General features: G+C 37.5%; 1 protein-coding gene across 3 annotated transcripts in view; it reads left to right on the forward strand.

Annotated features, from left to right (window-relative positions):
• Positions 1 to 25284, forward strand: part of SPATA13 (spermatogenesis associated 13) — a 153197-nt gene that overhangs the window by 23724 nt on the left and 104189 nt on the right. Inside the window, exon 1 of one of the 3 annotated variants that reach the window (XM_043994977.1) lies at positions 927 to 1044. The exons of the other annotated variants lie outside the window; for them this stretch is intronic. The gene's annotated coding sequence lies outside the window, so the exon portion shown is untranslated. Of the gene's footprint in view, positions 1 to 926; positions 1045 to 25284 lie in introns of those variants that run through there. 3 annotated transcript variants of the gene reach the window in all.

Here is a 25284-nt window from a genome sequence, read left to right on the forward strand (position 1 = left end):
ACAAATATTTAGTATCTGTGTTGGTTAAGTGACAATATGAGAAAGGAATGTAGGTTGTTCCAAAAGTGTTAGTGCAGTTAAAGTTCTTTTCATTACTAAAATTCTACATAAACAATACTCTTGGAATAATCCTTCTGGTATTCTCTTAGGGCCTGGAATCAGGAAGACCTGATTTCAAATCTGGCCTCAGACACTTCCTAGCTGTGTAACCGTGGGCAAGTCACTTAACTGTGTTTGCCTCGATTTCCTCATCTATAAAATGAACCGGAGAAGGAAATGGCAAACGACTCCAGTATCTTTGCCAAGAAAACCCTAAATAGGGTCATAAAAACTCAAACATGTGGGGCAGCTAGGTAGCACAGTGGATACAGCACCGGCCCTGGAGTCAGGAGTTCAAATCTGGCCTCGGACACTTAACACTTACTAGCTGTGTGACCTTGGGCAAGTCACTTAACTGCAATTACCTCAGCAAAAAAACCAAAAAAACTCAAACATAACTAAACAACAACTGCAACAACAACCACAACAAATTGTCTTAGAGTTACTAAATCACCTTTATTTTCCATCTTGTAAAAAGACTCAAAGACTCGGATTAGTCAATACCACAGCGAAAGGTGTGTTACATTGTTCTTAATGCATCAGCCATTTGGGGTGCCAGCCATCATAAGCCAAGTCCCTTAGCCTGAATGCTGAATGAAGATCACGGATATGGACAAACTCTAAAGCATTTTTGTGAGATGAGTTCCAAATGAGACTCACTTCTTTTGCCCTTTTAAATTTTTCTAAATGGGTATTTAAGTGAAACAATTTTTTTTTCTTTTCTCTGGCGTGTAACTGTTGTTATACATTAACTCAATGCCAGGCAACAGTCGGCACCTGCAAATCACTCTGGTGGTTTTTGTGTTCTGTAGCAGTGGGGCAAAGTTCAGAGCCCTGATAATTTCATGCTTTGGATTTTACTCCCACTGAACAACCTAATTTAGGGGGGAAAATCATGCTGACTACAATGTGATTTCATTAATGGCCATGAGAAGATCTTAAAAGGTATTGTGTGTATGTCTGTGTAGCTCTTTGTGAATCCATTAAGTCTTTTACTTGTTTTAAGAAGTTCATGGTTAAAGAGGACTCTATGATTCTCTTCATGTGACATCAACAATGGGAGTGCATAGGAAGGGATTCCTACTCATTTTTAATGACTTAGAAACGTTGTCTTTTACTCATCTATCCCCTAGGCTGGGGATTGCCTACTGCCACCTTTAGAAGTATTATGTCTGGTATTTCTGGGAAAATGGTGAACATTGTTTTAGTTGTACATAAGGGTGATATCCAGGAGACACTTGAAGATTACATTGAGATATTACAGCTGCTGATTGTGGACCTGTTCTATAACTGCATTTCTATCAGATGAGGCAAAGAAATCTTTTCAAATGATCTGGTGGATAATATATATTCCTAGTAAATGGAGATGATAGTCACTAAACTGTTAAAGGTATCTTCTACACAAAGTAAAGGTTTGTGCATTTACATTACTCAGTAAATGTATTAAATGACCGGACCAACATTTAATTCGTTTAGAATTATCTTCATCAGACATTTTGGCTATTTTCCGAAGTACAACTATTTGGTCTCTTGATGGGGATGGGGGAAGGGAGAGATGGTGAAGTTTCTCTAATCCTGATCCACCTGATTGAAGGTGATTAAGGTGGTATTAATCCTCCCTGGAGAGCCATTTAACAGGAAATAAACTGTTCCGGAAAAATTAAGTGAGTAGAAATTTTAAGAGATCAAAATAAGGTAATATTTACATTGCTTTTCTGAGATCTCCGGCCTTTATGGACAATAAATCATTGTTAACAGAATTAAATGTGTGATTATTGAGATAATACATATATTGCTATTTCACACATATTGCTATTTAAATAATGTAAATTTCATTTCAGAAGTTTTAACCATGATTCTCACTTAACACAATAGGTGACCTGGAGTTTTTTCTTCCTTCAGAGCAGGAATGGTTAGGTAATTAACAGTTAATAATTGGACAGATTTATATAAAAAGGAATTAATAAATGGGATTTTTCTTATTGGTGATAGTTAACATTTATACAGTGCTTACTACATACCAAACACTTGACAATTATTATCTCATTTGATCCTCACAACAATCCTGGGAGGTGTGTGCTATTATTGCCCCCATTTTATTGATGAGAAACTGAGGCAAACAGAGATTAAATGACTTGCCCAGGGCCACATAGCTAAGAAGTCCCTGAGGCTGGATTTGAACTCAGATTCCAGGCCCAGAGTTTTATCCATTGCACCCTCTAGCTGTACTACAAGATAGTTGGCCACTAAATGAAAGTATTATTATTAAAATTACAATGAGTCATAAAATTTTAGAGGGGAAAACTCCCAAACTTTCTCTGTTTCTCCAGAAATTCTCTTAGAAGACCTCTTGTCCAACACCTTAATTTTACAGCTAAGGAAACTGAGGTTGAAAGTGACTCAGCCAAGGTTATACGCCCCACCCCCCAATTTCTTGTCCAGTGGCCTGTCTGCTATATTCCACTGCTTTTCATTATCTTATCTAACCGTGTAATTTTCTAGTGCTGTATGAATTAGGTCCTTCAGTTGACAGTATGCTCAAAGCTTCCAATGGCAATTGATCATCAGCCTCACAAGTTCTAGTCTCCATTTCCAGCTCTAAAGCCAGGATGCCTTGTTGATTAGTTATCCTTTCCAGTTATAACTTTTCCCATCTCAGATTTCAATATGTGAGTCAGCATAAGAAATTAAATGGGAATTTTGGGGAGTTTTGCCAAAGCCTCTCATGACACAGAGCCTATGACCAAATACTTAACCCAAATTTTACGATAAGGTACTGTAAACATCCCACAAAAGAAAAAGCAAAAATCCAGACATTCTCTGTGGTATGAAGGGAGGGTGAAAAATTTTTACATGGATTTTCCAGATCTTGGGGGTTGCCATGCCCTAACCTCCATGATGTGGAAAGGATAACTATACTCACTTCTCCACTGGTGAAGAGGGTATAAAGATATATATATATATATATATATATATATATATATATATATATATATATATATATATATATATATATATATATATAAAAGACATAAGACCCAATATGGATTAGGAATAAGGAGTAACAATTTATATTTTTGCAGTGAGCTAATGATATGCTTCATACAGTACAAAAACAGAAGATTCCACCTTAAAAACTTAGCAAAATGAATACTATTCACTCTCTTTGCTTAAAATATTCCAGAAAATTAAAGCTGATTTTTGATTAGTGATTTTTGACTGGTAGCAAGACTTAATTTGTAGAGAGGGATTGTCAGAGCCAGGAAGATCCAGGTTTAAGTCAGATACATGTTGGCTGTGTGACCCACATCATTTAACCTCTCAGTGTTCCCTTTAAGACTAAGTTGCAGAGGGGCAGCTAGGTGGTGCAGTGGATAGAGCACCGGCCCTGGATTCAGGAGGACCTGAGTTCAAATCCAGCCTCAGACACTTAACAATTACTAGCTGTGTGACCCTGGGGAAGTCACTTAACTCCAATTGCCTCACAAAAAATAAATAAGTAAATGCTTTATTTAAAAAAAAAAAAAGACTAAGTTGCAGAGAAGGTGCTTATGATCTGTATTGATTGAAGTCCTTCCCAGGAAGCTCCCTACAACAATGAAATCACAGGCCCAGCCCCTGTCCCTATCATTTTTCAACCTAGTGCCTTAGCTAGGTGTAATGTTGAAAGAACAGATACACCACTCAGAGAGTTACTTGCATTTCTAACATCAAGGTGTTCCTTTGTCTCTAATAGAGATAACCGAGTACATCCTGAATGGTGAAGACCACTCCTCCTGGGAAGTGCTGTGAATATATTTTACAAAGTATAATTTAGCTATGGGCACTGAAAATATTGAAGTAATCAAAGGGGGGAAAAAAAGAAAGAAAGGCATGATAGGAAATAGTGAGCATCTTTACCTGTCAGGAAGTCCTGGTCAGATAATTTAGCAAGAAAACTCTTTCTTCTACAACGAGTTAAACTTAATTGTTTCATTTGAAGAGAAACCTAGCATAGGTCAGACATGTAGGTGTAAGTTTGTGCAAACATAGTTGAGTCATAGCAACAAAGACATTTTTATCTACTCTTTCCCTGCAAAGATGCTGTTCCACCCAACATTGGGAACTATGTTCTGTCACTTTATAAGGAAACTACTTGCTTTCCCCAAGGTAGCATGTGTAGGGAATCAACTGTCACCCTATACGCAATGTGCTGCCATCCACCAGAAGGCACGATGATTAAGCTATTAGAAAGCAACGAAAAATAAACCTTGTGTTATTTATCTCTAAGATGGAACATTTAACTTATTAATAAATCTACTAGCATGCTTGAGAGAACCAGGGATGGTTTAGACTGGAGAAGAGAGATTTGGGGAAGGGAAGGACATGATAACTGTCTTAAAGTACTTGGAGAAGTCACTTGGAAAAGACATGATTTGTTATGCTTGGCCCCAGAGGGCAGAACTGAAACTGGTTGAAAAGATCTAAATCTGGGTTTGATATAAGGAAAAATTTCCTAAACAATTACAGCCACTCAAAAAGATAAGAGGCTTCCTTGGGAATTGGTGGCATCCCCCTTAATGGAGGTCTTAAAAAAAAAAAGGTTGAATGATCATTTGCTGGGTATTTTGTAAGGGAAATTCTTATTCTGTTATGGTTTGGACTACCTGGCCTCTAAGGTTTTTTCCATCTCTTGAGATTCAGTGAAGGATTCATGGAATGGGTAGTGTACTATAATCATTTTGCTAATGCAGAATCATCCAGGAATAGAGAACAACCTTCCAAAGATATGGAGATGGGAGATTCTATAAAGGTGGCCATTCTCACCCTTTCAGTGGGTCTTTGGGGTCAAAACTATTTTCATAGTAATGAAAATTTTTTTTTGCTTTTGTTCAGTTGTTTTTCTTTTTCTTTTTTTTTACATATAAGGTATTTTATTTTTTCCGTTACATGTAAAGATAGTTCTCAACTTTTGTTTATACAAGCTTTACAATTTCAGATTTTTCTCCTTCCCTCCCCTCCCTCCCCCCTCCCCTAGACAGCAGGTAATCTGATATAGGTTATATTTATATATCTATATATCCATATCCATATATATATATACATACACATAATAACATTAATCCTATTTCTGCATTAATCCTGTTACAAGAGAAAAAATCAGAGCAGTGATGCAAAACCTCAAAATAGAAAAAAAAAAACCAACAGCACCCAAAACAAAAGAAATAGTATGGTTCAATCAGCATCTATACTCCACAGTTCTTTTTTTTTTCTTGGATTTGGAGATCCTCTTCTATCATGAGTTCCCTGGAACTCTTCTGTACCATTGCATTGGTGAGAAGAATATAGTCCATCACAGTAAGTCAACACTCAGTGTTGATGATACTGTGTACAATGTTCTTCTGGTTCTGCTCATCTCACTCATCATCAGCTCACGTAAGACCCTCCAGGTTTCTCTGAACTCTTCCTGCTCATCATTTCTTACAGCCATAGTAATGAAATTAATGAATTAATTAAGATTTTATGAATTAAAACTAAGATGTTTTAATTTCTTTTTTTTCTTTTTTCTTTTTTTTCAGTGAGGCAATTGGGGTTAAGTGACTTGCCCAAGGTCACACAACTAGTAAGTGTTAAGTGTCTGAGGCTGGATCTGAACTCAGGTACTCCTGAATCCAGGGCCGGTGCTCTATCCACTGCGCCACCTAGCTGCCCCAAATGTTTTAATTTCTAATATGGCAAACATTGATAGCCAAATGCCATATATATATATATATATATATATATATATATATATATATATATATATATATATATATAGTCATTGAGGGGCAGGTCTTCAATAATTTTAGAGTATCAGGGGTCCTGAGGCAAAAAAAGTTTGATAAATGCTGCTGTAAGTCTAGAAATGAAGATAGGAACCAGATTGTGAAAGGCTTTAAATGCTGAACAAGAGGAGTTTGTATTTGAAGCTAAAGCTGTCTTTGCATAGACTGTCCTCATGGTTAGCACAGTCCCATGCCTAGAACACATAGCAGGTGCTCAATAAATGGTTATTGTTTGATGGTGCAGTATGCAGGATTCATTCACTTAGTTGTTCCAGTTTGGGTGCTTAGGTTAGACCATTTTACCATGTGCTATTATTGTTCATTTTGCTGAGAAGCTTTGTAATAATCTTTGTAACTAGTACAATGTTGTCTGAGAATAGTCACATTTGGGGAATCTTGTATTATTGTTGTATTATAGTATTATTGCCTTGTAAATAGGCAATAGTCTTCTTGGGCTTTCATATAAGGCATCTTCCATGGCACTGGTGAACACCTTAAGCTGAACATTTATCTCTCTGTAGTCAATAAATAAGCTGTGTGCCCTGTGGGCCCCTGGAAAATACTTCCTGGTTGACCAGTCCTGCTAGAAGATGAATGCCAGCTGTATTCATTTCAAATGGGAATCAGAGATGTTGATATTTGAAATCTAAACTATATTCTGGTCAAATAATGTGTACAGTTGGTAAGAAAGCAACACAATCAAGGGCTTGGTGATCATCCCACCCCACCCCCACCCTCTTCTGGGATTTCTATAATAGTGTTTTCAGTAATATTCTCATTTATAAGCTTATTAAGAGGAGGAATTTTTAATTACTTGTATTTGAATATACTGTGCCTGTCTCAATGCCTGGAACTTGGTGGGTACTTAATAAATACTCACTGGTTGAATTTTACCTTTGTGGAAGCCCACCTTTGTTTTATAACCTGAAAAGGAGCCATCAAGCATCTATACCTTGAGACATGAAAGAAAAAATATACATGATAAAGATAACTTCTACATTGACTGGGATCCAGTGGAACCAAATGGAGAACACAATATATTCATTTTTGATCAGATGTGTCTTTCCATATGTGTAGGGAACTCCTCATGAGGAATTTCCACTGCCAATGAAGATCAACACCATAGAGTAGCTGTGGGGTTTTCTGGGCCACTGAGAATTATGGGTGACTTCTCCAAAGTCACAGAGCTGGTATATGTCAGAGAAGAGAAATAAAGCTGGGTCTTCCTACCTCCAAGGTTGGCTCTCTACCCATTATCCTATTCTGCCCCTCCCAATATATCTAACTGTTCTTTATTCAGACATTGATTATCGATTGAGCATGTGAATTTTTTAGGACCCTTGTTTCTTCTCATCCCTCCTGTGCCTGCCTTTTGGTCTATTTAAATATATGTATGTAAATGTATATATGTGTATGGCAAACCACTCCAGTATCTTTGCCAGGAAAACCCCATGGATGGTATTGGTGTGCTTGGTCCATGGGTTGACAAGGAGTGGGGCATGATTGAACAAATGAACAACAACAAATGTAGCAATTAGTTCAGTATGTGGGCTGGCCACCTGCCATCTGTGATTTTTACTACATGAACAACCCCCCTCTTTTTCTGATCATGTATTTCCTGGATATCTTTATACTCTCTACTTTGCCCTACACTTCTACTTGGAAATATTTAGGTAAACTCAACAAGCATTTGTTAAGCCCTCGTTATGTGCTGGGGATACAAAAATAAAAACAATAGTCCCTCTCTTCAAGGAGCTACTTTGGGAATACATCATAGATCAATAAAAGCAAAGTATAAACAAAATAAATATAAAATTATTTCAGGGGGTGGGGGTCATGTGGAGGACACTTACCACTGAGGGAATCAGGAAAAGCTTTGTGTGAGTAATGGTATTTAAGCTGAAGCTTGAAGATAGCTAGGGATACCAAGAGAGAGAGGTGAGAATAGAATCTATGTCAGACTGGGTGAGGGGAGGGGAGAATGATAGCCTGTGCAAAATCATGGAGGTAGAATATGGCATGCCATGTTATAATGACTAACAATTATATAGTACTCTAAAGTTTGCAAAGCATTCTGCAAATGTTATCTCATTTGATCCTCACCATAACCCTGGAAGGTAGGTGTTATGATTACTCCCACTTTACTGATGAAGAAACTGAGGTAGTCAAAGATTAAGTGGCTAGTCAAGGGTTACACACGCCTAATAAGTGTCTGAGGAAGGATTTGAACTTGGAATCTTCTTAACTCCAGGTTCAGCACTCTATCCATTGCACAACCAAGCTGTCGTATGCAAAGAACAGAAGCAGACTAGTTTAACTGGAACAGAAAATGCATGAAGAGCAGTGGAATGAAAAATCAGCTGCACTCTGTACCCTGAGCACCAAATTAAGGAACACAGGAAGAAGAGTGAGGTTTGCTAAGCTAATGTCAGTAAGCAGACCAAAGAGTCAATAGACAGAAGGATGATTCAACAATAGTAGTATAAATCTAGAAAAAGGAGAAAATGACAAGAGACCTTGAATAATACCTGACTACTCCTTGAAGAGTTTCCCTTTTCCACTTCCACCTACCTATCTGTTTACTTTACATCTGCTGCTCTGCCTGGTTTCAATTCCATTGAAGAAGATGCCCCATCAGGATCAGCTCATGGCCTCCAAACTCATCACCATGCTGCTAACTCAAGCTTTGGTTGATAATGCCCTCCCTCAGCTTTCCTCTCCCTTCTGGTTAGAGGTCTGAAGGGTGGAGCACCCAATGCCTTCCTTTATACAAAGCAGAAACTGGATTCAACTCACTTCACTTTACATTCACTACTCTTGGGGCAGCCACGTGGCACAGTGGATAGAGTACTGGCCCTAGAGTTAGGAGGACCTGAGTGCAAATGCAGCCTCAGACATTTACTAGCTGTGTAGCTCTGGGCAAATCACTCAACCCTGATTGCCTCCAAACAACTACAAAACCATCTACTACTCTTCCTGGTTTCAACTTCAAAATTACCTATCCTACCCACTCTGCTTTCCTATCTCCTTTTGTGTGCATGATTTTACATTAGACTGAAAGCACCTTGAGGGCAGGGACTGTTTTTCTTTTTGTTGTACATAGTTGGCACTTAATAAATGTTGAGTGGATTGTATTGAATTGGCTTTACAAAAAAAAAACAAAACCTTGGAATGAATGATTTATCAACCTTAGAGTAGAAATGATCAAAATGACAGGGATTGAAGTCCTGCTTCTGTGTGATCCTAGGCTAGTCATTTAATCTCTCAGCACCTGGGGCAGCTCTCTAAGATTACAAATTGCAGAGCAGTTGACAAGCTGCAGAGATGGAAGGAGTTTCCTTACCTACTCTCCATGACCCCATCTGCTGTTTTCTTGGCAAAGATACTGGAGTGATTTGCCATTTCCTTCTCCAGTTCATCTTACAGATGAGGAAACTGAGGTAAACAAAGTTAAGTGACTTTCCTAGAGTCACACAGATGGTAAGTGTTTGAGGTTGAATTTGAACTCAGGTCTTCCTGACTTTGTGCCCAGCACTCTATCCACTGTGCCACCTAGCTGTCTGCTTGCCTATGCCAAATGATTTAGTTACAAACTGTCCCTAATCCCATTCCTCTTTTCCAATGGACCTTAAATAACCTTTATCTTTTTTGCCATATGCACTGAAGGATGATCCCCTTTGCCCAGGCATTCTGGAGTATTCATCAATTCTCTCAGTATTTCTTACCTATATGGGATTCCTCACAGTATCCTAATAATGTATAGTTTGTTAGCATGAGTGAGTCATGACCTGGTGCCTAAAGTAACTAATGGTTATCTATTGTAGAAGACAGGAATGGAAGAATAATAAATTTGAACTGAAAGATTTGCAAATTTACAAGATTTGGGAATTTGCAAGATTTAGGGGATGACTGATTGTATGGGCTAGAGTGAAAGCTAGATGGTACAGTGGATAGAGTACTGGACCTGGAATTAGGAAGACCTGAGTTCAAATCCTATTTTATACAGTTACTAGCTGTGTGACTTTGGGAAAGTTACTTTACTTTGACCTGCCTCAGTTTCCTCATTTGTAAAATGAGGGTAATAATAGTACGTACCTCATAGGGTTGTTGTAAGGATAAAAAAGTCTGTAAAGTGCTTTGTAAACCATAAAGCACTATATAAATGCTAGCTATTAATGATTAATTATTGAAAGAATGATTTGGGGAGAATAAACACAAGATGAATTAGATTATAGGTATCAGTAGGAAATTGATTTTGCTTCTTTAATAACTTTAATTTTGTTGATTAAAATAGTTTGCCTTATTTAGTTAGCAATGAGCAAACAATCAATATTTATTAAATACCTCCCATGTCCAGAGGACTGTGCTAATTAGTATGGGCAAATAAAAGCTTCAGCATAGTTGACATAGTCCTGGTCTTCTAGGAGTTTAGAACTTGGTAACTTATTGAAAGGGTCTGGCTTGTAGACAAGATGAAGAGATTGTATGCAACTCTTTAAGCATTCAGTGTCTGCTATAGAGAAATTGGTGTGGTGTTAAAGGAAGAGACCATTGACGGTAGTTATAATAAAGTCTTTTTCGTTAAGATCAATAACAATGAGAGAATAATTGGATAATGGTTATCAGGTATAGAAGAGTCATAGAAATGGGGCATTTTAAGCAGCATTAGCAAAGAGTTGTAGAGAGATATGGGGAGGGAAAGGAAGGGAGAAGGGCAGGCAGAGAGAAGCAGTCCTTCCATTTAAGTTTGAAATGAGATAAGACTAGAAGATTATGTACTGACACATCTTTTCAGTTCATCAACAGGTATTTATGGAGAATGTGCTCTATGTGTCATAAGACAACAGAAACAACAACAACAACTAAACTAGGTGCTTTGGAAGATAGGAAAGAAATGTAAGAAACTCACAGGGTAGCAGAGAAGAGAAATCTAATGCTTGAAACAATAAGAACAATGATGAAATACCAAATTATTTTTAGCTTAATAATTTTTTAAAATTTTACTGCCCTCATGGGGACTGTTGGCATCAAAGGGGGGTATTTAAAGAAGTTTTTGGTTTTCTTTTGCTTTAAAAGTTAGCTTTGAAAAAGTAAATTAATTCTGGTACAGTATCACTTTGCTAATATCAGTACTTTAAAAATATGTATTCTAAGAGCCCTTGGTAAATAGTTAGAAGTTAAGTAAATGAATCACTATGTGGGAGACAGATGTATAAACAAAGGCTTAATCACTGACGAATCAGTCAACTATAGCTACAACATATTGGCATATGTAAACTATTGAGAAGTTAAGAGTCCTAAGACAAAATTGTTTGGTTTTTTTTTTGAGGGGCAATGAGGGTTAAGTGATTTGCCCAGGGTCACACAGCTAGTAAATGTCAAGTGTCTGAGGTCAGATTTGAACTCAGGTCCTCCTGAATCCAGGGCTGGTGCTATATCCACTGTGCCACCTAGCTGTGCCACCTAAGATAAAATTCTATGGGACCTGTGGGACCATAGGGAGCCTACAAATTCCTGGAATATTAAAATCCCAGATGGTCCCTAGCTCCTGGATTTTGGTTCTAGGTTATTGCTTTTGATCCATTCAAAGCATCCAGGGAAGGAAGGACTCCAGTCAGATGTTTTCTGCAGCAATAAAATAAGTCTCATGTGAAATCAACTTTATGCTCCTAATCTTAAAATTTGTATTTTGGAAGATTAGTTCACTGAGTATTTTTCTTGCTCTTGAATCACAATACATTTTGGTTTACCCAGAAATCACATCTCTTTCTAGTGCTGGATTAGTGGAGGTGGGGTGGGGCATATAAAGTCTTTAGCAATTGATTAATTAATGGCTATCTACATAATTTTTAAAAATGAAATGTATAGGAGGCAGCTAGGTGGTGCAGTTGATAAAGCACCACCCCTGGATTCAGGAGTACCTGAGTTCAAATCCAGCCTCAGACACTTGACACTAGCTGTGTGACCCTGGGCAAGTCACTTAATCCCCATTGTCCCGCCAAAAAAAAAAAAATGAAATGTATAAATGTGGAGTAAGACCGTCCATCCTTTCTATGAGGATCAGAGTTAATGAGGCCATTACACTCTTTCCCTCAAGCTTTTCATGGCTTTTCCATGGGGGTAAAGGGAGTAGGGACTAGAAAAGGGGAGAGAAGAAATGCAGTATATGCACCATATATCAGCAACAGCAGAATTCAAGTATTTAGGAAGAGAGGATCTTGAGAGGAAGCTGCATTATGCTGAAGAATGTACAAAGAATGAAGTGTGTTTCTTGGCATCTTTATGGGTTATTCTGGTTTTAGCTCATACTTAACCTTTCCTTTCACTATAAATTTGCTTCCCAAACAATTCTTAAAAAATAGAAGCCACTGTTCTTGGGGGGCTCAGGAGGGGGAGAAGGCGGGAGGTGAGGGGGGGGAGGGTCCTGTTCTCAGTAGTTCAATTAATTTTGATGACTTGACAAGGCACAATAGTCTTGTAATTCAATATTCCCGGCAGGGAAATGAATAAAATCCAACACAAAATGCATCCATAAATAGGAATGACAGCAGCACAATGTGAATACTCATATTAAAATCCGATTCAACCTAAAACAGCCAACAACCACGCTTGACTTTGATCTGAAATTGTTGTTTCCTAAATGAGTCCTAAAAAGGGTCCAGCTTTTTATTCTTAACCCGATAAAACATTGGGGGTGTTTCCCCAGAAGAGACCTTAGATATCTTCTAGTTTAACTTAGTCATCTTGTGATGAAACTGTGGTATGGAGAAATAAAGTGACTTCAGATCAGGTTAGATAAAAGAGGGAAACAACAATCAAGATCAAGTACAATAGTATAAGGAAAGAATGGAGGAGAGGGTCCCTTTTCAACTCTCTTACAGCCTCCATTCCTCCTTCCCATGATGTGGGAATATGGGGCAGAGAATGAAAATTTTTACCATCAGTGTTGTGTGTTAAATAAAGTTTTGGACTCACTGCCAGGAGGACCTGGGTTTGAATTCCACCACCTCAGACATTTACTGGCTCTGTGGCCTTAGGCATTTGACTTATCTTTCTGAGCCTCAGTTTCCTAATCTTTAAAACGGTGAGGGTAATAACCACTTACTTCAAAGGATTGTTTTGAATAACAAATAATATATGAGAAGTATTTTGTAAAACCTGAAATTGCTACATATATGTGTTATTACTACTATTAGAAATCAAATAAATAAATGAAAAGCATATAAGTAGAAGATTTTCTATTCTGGTATGGTAGATGATGGATATAAAGGAAATACTTCCTAACAATTAGACTTGTTCAGAAATGGAAGGGCTACCTCACAAGGTGGTGGGTTTCTCTCAGTGAAGTTGTTGTTTAGTCATGTCTGACTCTTTATGCTATGACTTCATGCAAAGATTCTGTAATGGTTTTCCATTTCCTTCTCCAGTTCATTTTACAGATGAGGAAACTGAGGCAAACAAAATTAAGTGATTTGCCTAGGGTCACACAGCTAGTGTCTGAGGCTGGATTTGAACTCAGGTCTTCCTGACCCTAGACCCAGAGCTCTATCCACTGTACCACCTTGCTGTCCAGGTATTATTATGATCCTCATTTTACAGTTGAGGAAACTGAGGCAGATAGGTTAAGTGACTTGCTCAGGGTCACATAGCTAGTGTGTGTCTGAGACTGGATAAATGGCTCAATTACAAAAATGTCAGTTGACTGAAATGAATTGTCTTTGTTATCCTAGGGAAATCACTTCCCCTTTCTGTGTTCTGGACTATTGTCTAAGACTATTAGTTGAAAAGACTGTGTTGACCTGCATTTGGAGAGGAAGTTTTCCTCCTAGGCACACCCTATACCTATGAAATCATGGGTTCAATTTCTATCCCCATACCTCTTATCTGTGTTTCTCTCAGTAGACTATATACCCCCCTGAGGACAGGCATGGTTTTATTTTCTTCTTTACATTTTACTGCTTAAACAAAGAAGTCACTTAAATATAGAGGCAGCTGGTAGATAGAGGATTGGGTCTGGAGTTAGGAAGACTTGAGTTCAAATACAGTCTTGTGATTCTGGGCAAGTCACTTAACTTCTACCTGCCTCAGTTTCTCCAACTGTAAAGTGGGGACAATAATAGCAACTACTTTCCAGGGTTGTTGTAAGGATCAGATGAGTTAATATTTGTAAAAAGTGTTTACTGCAGTGGTTGGCACATAGTTGGTGCTTTATAAATTCTTAGTCCCTTCCCACTTTCCACTCCCACATAGTACCTGATATATGTAATAGGCACTTAATAAATACTTGTTTGCTTCTTCCGTAATATGTTTAGTAAAATGATCATTGAAAGAATTGTATGGTCTTGAACTCTTCTGGCTTTTGTTTCCTTTCTCCCTCCTACATTATATTTACTGATACTCACAAAAGGTCTCATTATGATATAGGAGCAAGTCTGTTCTGAATATAAATTGAATCACAGACAGTCCAAGGAATTACAAGAATAATCTACTTAAAAAAAAAAACAAACTGTGGAAAGAGCACTAGAATAATAGACTCATATTCTCCTTCTGGCATAGCTACAAACTTACTGAGTAATTTAGGGTAATTTATGTAGTCTAAGCCTCAGTTTCCTCATCTGTGAAATTAAGATATTGGAGTACATTACATTTAAATTCTCTTATAGATCTAAAATTATTTGCTTCTCTTTTGTACTCTGTAATAACATCTTTTGTTATTGAACTGCATTCTGATTCATTAACTTATTTAAACAATCGTCCCTAATCCAAACTGAACCTAAAAAAGCCATATATGGTTTCATTTCAGGGAACCGTAGGGATAGGGACAGTGATTTAACTGTTATATGGTGAACTTCCAGATGAGGAAATTCTACCAATTTAGATCAGTAATTTCTCTTCAAATGATAGATTTAGAGAGTTTCCTAAAATACCAGAAAATTAAATCATTTGCCCAGGATCCCACAGATAGTATATGTAGGACTTGAACCCAGTCAAGGTTTATTGGCTTTGAGGTCAGGTTTCTATCCAGTAGGCTGTTCTTCCTCTCTCCCAGGAAACCTTAGGAATTCTATTTATTATTATTATTATTATTATTATTATTATTATTATTTTGCTGGGCAATGGGGGTTAAGTGACTTGCCTAGGGTCACACAGCTAGTAAGTCAAGTGTCTGAGGCTGGATCTGAACTCAGGTACTCCTGAATCCAGGGCCGGTGCTCTATCCGCTGTGCCACCTAGCCGCCCCTCTATTTATTCTTAAACTAGCTCAAGTTAGTTGTTGCAGTTAGTGAATATTGCTTACAGATTGACTGGGAGTCCTATTACCTAAATCCCAGAGAATGGGAAGAATGCAGGTTTTGTGTTCTGTTTTGATTTGTTTTTTTGTTTTTTTTTTGGTGGGGAGAGACAGTATTTCCCAGACCTTCCTTCTTTGGAGCTCTACCTGCATTGGCGGAGAAAATGTCTCACCAGGAGCTCCTAATACCAAATTATAAGTCCAATTCCCGTTTCACCCCAATAATATTTTTATATAATGCCTAAAGTTTACAACATATTTTCCTTTGCCACAACTCTGAAGTAGGTAATGCAAGTATTATCATCCCTATTTTATGGATGAGAAAAGTGAGGCTCAAGAAGATTAAATGACTTGTCAAAGATCCTTAAATTTTTCCCTGGGTCTGTTTCCGCACCTGTAAAATGAGAGGATCAAAATAAATTATTTTCAAAGGCCCTTCAAACTAGAAAATTCTTTGATTCTAAAATGTGGTTTGACAGAAATAAGAAGAAAAAAGGTTTGAAACTGGCCCAACGACCTGAGATTTATGAATGTAGGTAGCTGGCATGTCCAACACTATAGTAAAATAATGTTTGACTTTAACGGTGGGCTGAGTGTTAGGATCAGATGATTCATTGCCAAAGAAAGGCTAGAGGAGTAGACAAAGGGACTTAGCCCAATCATGAGCGTAATCTAAAGAGAACACCAGCACACATTTCCATAGTTCCTTAAGACTTACCAAGAAAGCCCTTTTCTTCCAGCAACCCTTTATGATGATAATATAAATGTTATCCTCCTTCAGTAGATGAAGAAACTGATGCTTAGAGAGATGACAGGATTTATATACACCATTCAAACAATGGCAGCTAGGATATGAAGCCACAACAAATCCAGTGTTCTTTACACTGTCCCATCATATTTTCCCAGTAGAAGCCCCTAAATCCTTTGGTTGGTGAAAGGAGTTAAGTGACAAATATTAGGAGCCTTCTATTTTTAGAGTGCTTAGCTAATCTTTATTGCCCAAAGTCACAGGAGCAAAATATAAGAGCTAGATTTCAGAGTGCCTCTACTTATAGCAAGGTACACAGACACTCCACTGCAGGAGACCAGAAAATTTCAAAGTGTGTGTTGGGGGATAGAGGGGGAGGGCACTGTAGGCCTTTTCAAGGAGTCATCCAGGGTCAAAACTATTTTCATAATAATACTACGTTCTTATTTGTCTATTAAAATACTCCTCTTCCTTCCCACTACATATCTGTGTGAGGACAGATTTTCTTCATATATTTCCATCAAAACAACATATTGCAACAGTTTGAATTCAGAAGCAGATACTAGAATCCATCTGTCTTCTATTAAGCCAGACATTAAAGAGGTTTGCAAAAATATGTAAAACGGTGTCACTCTTTTCACTAAATTTTTTTCTTTTAGAAAAAGATAGTTTATCATTTAAAAATGTTATTTATCTTTAAATATAGTGACTTTATTAGTACTATTTTACGTGAATTCATATTTGAACAAATTTATGAGTTCTGATTTCTTTTAAGTAATAAATATTTTTATTTATGGTTTTGAGTTCCAATTTTTATCCCTCCTTCCCTCCCTGACCTCCCCCCCTTTCCTGAGATGGTAAGCAATCAGATATGGGTTATACATGTACGATTATCATATTAGCCATTTTGTATAAGAAAACTTGAAGGAAAAAGTGAAAGTGAAAAATAGCATGCTTCAGTCTGTGTTTCATCAATATCAGTTCTTTCTTTGGAGGTGCATAGTATGTTTCATCAATAGTCCTTTGGGATTGTCTTGGATCATTGTATTGCTGAGAATAGTTAAGTCATTCACAGTTCTTCATCAAACAATATTGCTGTGTCTGTGCACAATGTTCTCTTGGTTCTGCTCACTTCATCATACATCAGTTCATACAAATTTTCCAGGCCTTTCTGAAATCCTCCTTTCTTATAGCACAATAATATTCCATCACCATCATATCCCATAGCTTCTTTCCAATTGATGGGCATTCCTTTGATTTCCAATTCTTAGCCACCACAAAAAAGCTGCTATAAATATTTTTGTACAAATAGGTTTTTTTCTCTTTTGGGGGATATCCTTGGGATATAAACCCAGTTGTATGCACAGTTCTGTAGCCCTTTGGGCATAGTTCCAAAATGCTCTCCAGAATGGTTGCATCTTTTCACAACACCAACAGTGGATTAGCACCCCAGCTTTCCCACATTCCTTCCAACATGCAATATTTTCCTGTTTTGTTATATTTGTCACTCAGGTGTGAGGTGATACCTCAGAGTTGTTTTAATTTGCATTTTTCTCTGATCAATAGTGATCTAGTGCATTTTTATATGATTTTGGATTATCTTTGATTTCTTTGTCTGCAAACTGCCTGTTCATATCCTTTGACCATTTGTCAATTGGGGAATGACTTGTATTTTTATAAATTTGACTCAGTTCTCTATACAGTTGGGAAATGAGGCCTTTATCAGAGATATTTGTTTCAAAAATTCTTTCCCAGTTTTCTGCTTCCCTTGTAATCTTGGTTACATTAGTTTTGTTTGTGCAACATTTTTTAAATTTTATATAGTAGTTTACATTTTTCCTTACTTTCTATATCTTCTTTGGTCCTAAATTCTTCCTCTGCCCATAAATCTGACAGATAAATGATTCTATGCTCTCTTAATTTGCTTATGGTATCATCCTTTATGTGTAAATCATATACCCATTTTGACCTTATTTTAGTATATGGTATGAGATGTTGCTCTATACCTAGTTTCTGCCATACTGTTTTCCAGTTCTTCCAGCAGTTTTGGTTGGATAATGAATTTTTGTTCCAAAAGCCTGGATTTTTGGGTTTATCATCTACTAGATTACTATAGTCATTTACTATAGTATAATTTGTGCCTATTCTATTCCACTGATCCACTTCTCTATTTCTTAGCCAGTACCAGATCGTTTTCATAATTACCACTTTATAATACAGTTTGAGATCTGGTATTGCTAGAACACCTTCTTTTGTATTTTTCCATTGATTCTCATGATATCCTTGAGCTTTTTAAGTTTCAATTTCTAACACAGTATCTATAGATCTACCTACCTACCTATCTATCTACCTATCTATCTATCTATCTATCTATCTATCTATCTATCTATCTATCTATCTATCTATCTATCTATCTATCTATCTTTCTATCTATATCAATATCTATCCATCTCTCTATCTCTCTCTATCTCCCAAATAAACAAGAGCTCTTGGGAAAAGTTCTCAGTAATTTTTAAGAGGGTAAAGGGAAACCAAAAATCTTGAGAAACAATGAACTAAACTGTGGGGCTCCCTGAAAGAGCACTGTATTGGAAGCCAACGTACCTGGATTCAAATTCCAACTTTTCTTCCTGTTGTCTACCTTTGTGACCCTCCTGTGGGCATCCATTTCCTCATATATAAAATGAGGAAGGTTGATTAGATAATCCTTAATGCCCCTTCCAAATTTAATTTCTATTAAATTATACTATATATGCTAATATTGTCTTTTTTATCTAAGATAGGCAAATTTGACAATTTACCTCATTCTTCATTTATAGCAAATCAACAAGGACTTACTAAGTGCCTTATAGTGGGCTGGTGGTTCAATAGATGGAGCACTGGACTTGGAGTCAGGAAATCCTGTCTAAAATATTTGTTAGCTGTGACTCCTAGGCAAATCATTTAACCTTTGCCTATCTTAGCTTCCTCATCTTTAAAATAGGGATAATAATACTTACTTTCTGGTGTTGTTGGGAAGATAATATGAGATAATATTTGCAAACCTTAAAACACTATATAAAGGCTAGCTAATATTGGACAGGTAAGTGGCACAGTGGATGGAATGCTGGGTCTGGAGTCAGGAAAACTCATTCTTCTGAGTTCAAATCTGGCCTCAGACCCTTACTAAGCTGTGTGACCCTGGGCAAGTCACTTAACCCTGTTTGCCTCATTTTCCTCATCTGTAAAATGAGCTGGAGATGGAAATGGCAAAAACAATCCAGTATCTTTGCCAAAGAATTCCTAAATGGGGTCATGAACAGTTGGGTATGACTGGGTTGACTAAACAATAACAATAAGGCTGGAGATACAGAGACAGCAGTGAAATCATCCCTGTCCTCAGGGAGATTACTTTTGTCATGTCCTGTCTTTTCTGCCTTTACAATATCTCTTCTTTGTATTTCCTTCTTTCTACTCCCATAGAGCCTACTTATACTCTAACCACCTAATGCCTGGACTATTGCTGTAGCCAGCTTGTCCCCCAGTCTCAAATACCTGCCACTCTCATCTGTCCTCTATTCAGTTGAAAATGCCATTTTTCTATGGAGCAAGTCTGACCGTCATCTCCCTACTCTCAATAATCTCCAGTGGCTTCCTATTACCGACAAGATCAAATATGAAATTCTTATTTTGGCATTTAAAGCTCTTTACAGTCTGGCTCCTTTCTATCTTTCTTTCCTGTCTCCTTAAACTTTAGCCATCTCTACAAACTGTGATCCAGCAAGACTGGCCTTCTTGCTATTCCTTGGACATAATAGTATATCTTCCCTCTCTGTGTCTTTCCCTTGGCTTTCCTACTTGCCTGGAATTCTCTCCTTCATTACCTTTGCCTCCTGGCTTCCCTGATTTCCTCAAAGACTCAGCTCAAATCATACTTGCTTCCTCTGCCCACCATACTGCTGGTTACCTTTCATTCTTTTTGTTGTTGTTGAGTTGTTTCAGTCATGTCAGACTTTTCGTGATCCCATGCAGGGTTTTCTTGGCAAAGATACTAGAGTGCTTTGCTGCTGTCTTCTCCAGATCATTCTACAGATGAGGAAACTGAGGCAAATTTGAACTCAGGAAGATGAGTATTCCTTACTACAAACCTGGCATTCTATCCATTGTACCATCCAGCTGCCATACCTTTCATCCACTCTACAGATACCTTCTATATACAGAATTGTTTTCGTCTTGTCTCCTCCATTAGACAGTGAGTGCAATGATGCCAGGGTATGTGTTTTTGTCTTTAGGTACCAAGCATTTAGCACAGTGCCTGGTACATATTAGGCACTTCATAAAGAGGTATCCAAGTGGTACAATATATAGAGTGCTGGGCCTAGTGTTAGGAAGACAAGTTCAAATCCCGCCTCAGACACTTGCTAGCTCTATGACCCTGGGTAAGTCTCTTAACCTCTTTTTGCCTCCATTTCCTCAACTGTAAAATGAAGTTAATAGCAGTCATTGTGAGGATCAAATGAGATAACATTTATAAAGCACTTAGCACTATGCCTGACATCTAGTAGGTGCTAAATAAGTGATTGCTATTCTTATCAATAAAGTTTTTGTTGAAAATTGGTGAGTGTGGTTCAATGATCATATCCACAAGTCTTCCCACTCTCCTGGTATGTGTTTCATCTATATCCGATGACTAAAACACATCGAAGGCAACTAAGGGCTCTCTAACTGTCATACATCAGGAGTTAAAATTCTCAGTCAACCATATTTGTTTTATCCATCCCAACCCAAAGATCATTCTCCTTGCTATTGAAAACATAAGCAAAATACAGATCAATAGTTTGAACTTCTTTTGCCCTCATTATCCAAGCACTGTATATCTGGGAAGAAGAGCTCATCTTGAAATCCCCCAAGGTATACTTTGGGAAAACCTACCCTACTGCAACATGTTTAACAACAGTTGAGTGACTGACCAATATTCTATTAGAAGAAACAACATGTACACACACACACACACACACACACACATATAAACAAAGCAGACACAAGGTGATTCTGCGGCAGAGTGACTAGAATCTGGGGAAATGGCAAGGCTTCATGTAAAAGATGGCACTGGAGCTGTTTTGAAGGAAACAAGATTCTAAGATGTGGAGGTGAATAAGCAATGTGTTACAAATACTGGGAATGGCCAATGCAAAAAGGCATATAAATAGGAAATGGACTACCTCTTATGAGGAACAAGTTAGAGAAAACCAAATTGTCTGAACTGGAACATATACAAAAGGGATTCATATGTAATAAGACTAGGTAGGAGCCAGGATGTGAAGGGCTTTAAATACCACAGGCATTTATATTTGCTCCTTGAGATTATAGAGAGCTATAGGATTAAGTAGGAGACTGATACAATGAGACCCGAGTTTTAGGGAAATCACTTGGCAACTAAATAGAGTATGGATTGAGGGTAGAGAGAGAGTTGAGTCAGGGAGACCAATTTGGAGGCGATTTTAATAGTTTAGGTAAGAGATGATGATAGCTTGAATTAGGGTGATGACAGAGTGAATGGAGAATAGGGCAGAAGTAAGAGATATAGTCAGAATTGAAAAGATTTAGAGTGAGGAGTCTGAGCACATAGTAGGTGCTTAATACATTTTTATTGATTGAGTCAAAATTGAAAACTTGGGTTACTTAAAAGATGTTGGTGCCCTTTATAGTAACAGGAAAGTTCACAAGACAGGAGGATTGGGGGAAAGATGATCAATTCTGTTTTGGACATTCTGAGTTTGAAATGCCTACCATATCAGCTGTGATATGTTAGAAGCAACCAGTTGGTGAGAGATGATTGTTAAATTTTTCATATATACATTTATATCCCAGAAACCCAAGTTGTAAGTGTGCATATTCCATATTAGGGTTTGATTTATTGTTTTGTTGACTTGTAAATTTAAGAAAGTAATGGATAAAATATTAATAATGAACTGAAAAGTTTGTTGTGGGTATACTTTTTCCCTCAGGAAGTCAGTCATTAAACATTTACCAGTATACCTCTGCCGACAAAATATCCAGTTTCAAATGTTCAATGGACTGTTAGTGAAACCACATCAGTGGGAACAGATGGGTTTGATAAAGAAGGCAATTTAAAAGTCTCTTAAAATAATAGTAGGAAAAAATGTAAAGATAGAAACCCTTTACTGGGATTTCTTCAATAAACTGAGGAGGTACTACAGGACTGGAAAAGAATAAATATTCCCAATTTTTAAAATAGAGAAAGACTGGTGGCACAGTAGAAAAAGCACGGACCCTGGATTCAGGAGGAACTGAGTTCAAATCCGACCTCAGACACTTGACACTTACTAGCTGTGTGACCCCGGACAAGTCACTTAATCCTCATTGCCTTGCCAGCTACAACACCCCCCCCCCCAACCGAGAAAGACTGGGTTTGGTAAACTCCAAGACAAGTGCTTGACTTAAAATTTGGCAAAATTCTCTAACATATAAAGGATAATTGATGACCTTTTAGAAAGATAAGCATTGATCACAAAAAGCAAGATTAACTTCATAAAACATAGGTCATGTCAGACTAATGTTATTTGCTTTTCTGTCATGGTTATCAGGCTGGTAGATCGAGAGAATAGTCAAGAAATAGTATTACGTAAATAGCATTGAAAGATTTTACAATCCCTAGGTCTTTTTCCCACAAAAACCATCTCATTGTTCTGCCTATGTATTCCTGCTCCTTTATTTCTCATATAGTTGATTTTGATACAAGATTTTTCATGTATCTCTATAACAAGTTCTTTTGAGGTATTAACTAATAAATTAGGGGAAATGTGGGTTTCGATGGACAAATAACTTTATAATTCTACATATTATTTAAATAACTATATTATTAGGAAATCATGTTAAAAACAACTGAATCTCTCTTGCTTTAAAGATATTGTGTGTTCCCATATGCTTTTCAGAGTCCTCCTTAGAGCAGGCAGTAGTGTGGGATCATGTATCATGTTTGTAAGGTTATTTTTTATTTCCTCCAGGGCTTCAGTAAGCATAGTACAGTGAATGATACTTAATACCGTTCTTCAGAATAGTTTCATCTTTCTGTGATAGAGTCCCATAGTTTGCATTTGTTTGGAAAGCAATATAGCTTCCCTGTATTTATGGCACAAAGATAGCAACTATTTTGTCTTTCAATATAATGGGAAATAGGCCACTATGGCTGTGATACATTCTACTTAAGAATAATAATTTGATCTCTTTTGTCTTCTCAGAACCTTGTGGTTAGAGGAGTATGAGCGGAGGGTGGGTTGGTGGGCATGAAGGCACTTAGCCAACAGAATCAGTGAGTAGCAGACCCCTCAGTTGGACAAAGCACCAGACTCTGATTCCAGAGACTTAAGATGCCATCTGAATGATGCCAACCGAACTTCTAAGTTGTTGTATGATACTGGCAACAAGAAATATTCTCTAATATTCTTTATATTCTCTACCTATAAAAATCAGCGGGCAAATAAACTTTAAAGTTTTCAGGTTTGGGGCAGCTAGGTGGCACAGTGGACAAAGCACCTACCCTGGATTCAGGAGGACCTGAGTTCAAATCCAGCCTGACAATTGACACTTACTTGCTGTATGACCTTGGGCAAGTCACTTAACCCTCATTGACCTGCAAAAAAAAAAGAAAGCTCTATATAAAATTGTCAGGGTTGACTAGGAATCTTACTACCCCTGTTGTTGTTGTTGCTGCTGCTGCTCCTCTTCATCAAACCTCTTATTTAGCATTTATAGAACACTTTAAGGTTTACAAAATACTTTACATATGTAAACTCATTTGATCTTTAAAACAACCTACAGGGTAGGTGCTATTATTATTATTCCCATTTTACAGTTGAGGAAGCTGAGACTTAGAGATGTTAAATGCTTTGCCTAGGGTTACACCGCTAGGAAGTATCTGAGGCAAGATTCTAACTTTGAAGAATCATAGGGTCATAGCTTTATTTGAGACATTCTAAGCATTAGAAGTGGAATCAGGGGGGCAGCTAGGTGGCACAGTGGATAAAGCACCGGCCCTGGATTCAGGAGGACCTGAGTTCAAATTCGGCCTCAGACACTTGACACTTAACTAGCTATGTGACCCTGGGCAAGTCACTTAACCCCCATTGCCCCTTGCAAAAAACAAAAAACAAACAAAAAAAGAAGTGGAATCAGGAATACCTGGGTTTGAATCCCAGATATCCCAGGAATAACTGGGTTTGAATCAGACATTTACTAGTTGTGCCATCCTGGGTACAACTTAACCTTTCTGAACCTCAGTTTGTTTGCTCATCTATAAGTTGGGGATGATAACACCTAACTAGGTGATGAAATATATAGAATGCTGGACCTGGGGTCAGAAAAACCTGAGTTCATATACATCCCTTGGCACTGACAATATGTGACCCTGGACAAGTCATTTAACTTTTGTCTGACTCAGTTTCCTTAACTATAAAATGGGGATAATAATAGAACTTAACCTCCCAGGGTGGTTGGGAGAATAATCTGAGAAAACATCTGTAAAATATTTTGCAAACCATAAGGCATTATGTAAATGTTCCTCCTTCTCCTCATTATCATCATCACCACTTCACAAATGAGGAAACGAATTTCTAGAGATAAAATGACTTGCCCTAGATCTATACAGATAATAAATGGTGGATCTGGGATTTAAATGCCAAGTCTAGTGCCTTTCCACTATACCAAGACAGATCGAGAGAGAGAGAGAGAGAGAGAGAGAGAGAGAGAGAGAGAGAGAGAGAGAGAGAGAGAGATTATCAGCCAGTTTAAAGAGGGCAAAAAAGCTTATATTTCTGTATTTTTTTTCTCTCAAGAAAATCAATATCACAGACTCATTGAAGCAAGTGCTTTCTTGAGTGACCCAGACTAAAGCTCATCCATTCCCCATCATCATTGTGTGCTTCTCCATATCCCCCATGGGCAGTCTACCCAGGGTGCTAGGGACCCTCCTTCCATTTCTTTTCCTTTATTTAAAACAAACACAAAACAAAGAACCCACTCCCTTAAAAAATAAAATAAAAAAACAACAGAACACCAAACCTTATCATGGTGAAAAAATACTTCTCATTATGTAAAGCTTATAAAATACTTCAAAGACATAAAACCCATCATGAGGAGATTTTTGTTGGTGCTGTAACTGTGAATGTTTTGAAATAAAGATGAAACACTGAATACCCTTGCCTTTTTCAGGAGGAAGACATTGCCCTGAGTAGTAAATGCTTGTTGAATGAATAGAGATAGGAAGCGATTAGGTAGTTGATAAAGATATTGTCCTGAAACTTTTGAATATGTAAAACTCTTTGAAGAGCTAACGCTGAATT

This window comes from Dromiciops gliroides, chromosome 3 (genome assembly GCF_019393635.1).
Source record: "Dromiciops gliroides isolate mDroGli1 chromosome 3, mDroGli1.pri, whole genome shotgun sequence".
Lineage (NCBI taxonomy): Eukaryota > Metazoa > Chordata > Mammalia > Microbiotheria > Microbiotheriidae > Dromiciops > Dromiciops gliroides.